The sequence below is a fragment of the Sinocyclocheilus grahami genome, unplaced genomic scaffold, assembly GCF_001515645.1.
Source record: "Sinocyclocheilus grahami isolate Dianchi unplaced genomic scaffold, SAMN03320097.WGS_v1.1 scaffold186.1, whole genome shotgun sequence".
Lineage (NCBI taxonomy): Eukaryota > Metazoa > Chordata > Actinopteri > Cypriniformes > Cyprinidae > Sinocyclocheilus > Sinocyclocheilus grahami.
Window position 1 is genome coordinate 444,046 of NW_015505365.1, and position 1,261 is coordinate 445,306.

Sequence of the window (1,261 nt, forward strand, 5' to 3'; positions counted from 1 at the left end):
TTTTAGGATTGAGTCATGATTCCCAGAATTGAATCGCACCGGATCGTGAGGTGCCTAAAGATTCCCACCCCTACTTTACAAAGGTTCCAGGCCTTTTATTTGAAGCGTATCAGTTTTGTTTGTGTGTTTTAATAGAGTAAATCACAGAGAGACGGTTTGTGTGTATTAGATTAATCTGGGATTTAAATAAATGAGTCATCTCAGATCATTTGTCTCATAATAACATCTGCAAACACGACACAGACCCAAACAAAACAGACGCGGCCCTCGACCCATCATTAGATAGCATGGCTGTGCCGTGACCCGTTAATGGAAGGTAATGTACCCTACAGAGTGTTAATTTGGGGTGAAAGCAGCTCAGTATGTGAGACAGTCAGAGAAGAGTTATGAGCTGGACTGCGTGCCATCGGACGGGTCAGCGGGCATCTAATGGAGGCATTCAATAATAATCTGACACTCGTGCCATGTGTGTGTGTGTGTTAGTGTGATGTTAGTATCCAGTATATGTATTGATGAGTCCAGAGATCGATGCGTCCTGGCTTACGATCCATCCATTATGTGCATGTGTGTAATATTGAAGATCTCTGCATTTATGCGGGAAGTGAAATTGCACTACAGACATAAACAGGAGTGATTTTAACTGATCGGTCCATCAGTTCAACCATTTTGTTCGTTCATTTGTTCATTCTTTCATTAGGTTAATTTATTTGTTCATATGTTGATTTATTAATTTATAATTTTGGTGGGTTATATGCTTGTTCTTTTGTCGGTGCATTCATGTCCATAATTTCATTCATTAGTTTACCTGTTGTTCTGTTCTCTTGTCTGTTTATGTCTGATTCATTAGTTTGTTGATTGATTCATCCGTTCATTTGTTAGTATATTTTATTCGTTCATTCGTTTTTATTCGTCATGAGTTTCATTTCATTTATTCATTCATAATTCATAGGTTTCTTCTTTTATCTGTTCATTCGTTCATGTATTCAGTCATTTGTTCATTCATTAGTTTATTTGTTGTTCTGCTTATTGGCAATTTCTTTGTTCTTGGATTCATTAGTTTATTGATTTATTCATTTGTTCATTCATATATTGATTGATTTGCGGTTCATTCACTCATCGGTTATTAGTTAATTTATTCTGTAATTTGTTTATTCTTTCATTACTTTGTTAGTTCCTGTGTTCATTCTTTTGTCTCTCCGTTTATTTATTCTGTCATGGTCATTTGTTCATTCATTAGTTTCTTTGTTGTTTGTCATTTGTC

General features: G+C 35.7%; 1 protein-coding gene across 1 annotated transcript in view; it reads left to right on the forward strand.

Moving 5' to 3' along the window:
• The window catches only part of LOC107594550 (netrin receptor UNC5C-like), a 150,331-nt gene that overhangs the window by 52,903 nt on the left and 96,167 nt on the right, over positions 1–1,261 (forward strand). The gene's annotated exons all lie outside the window — the stretch shown is intronic.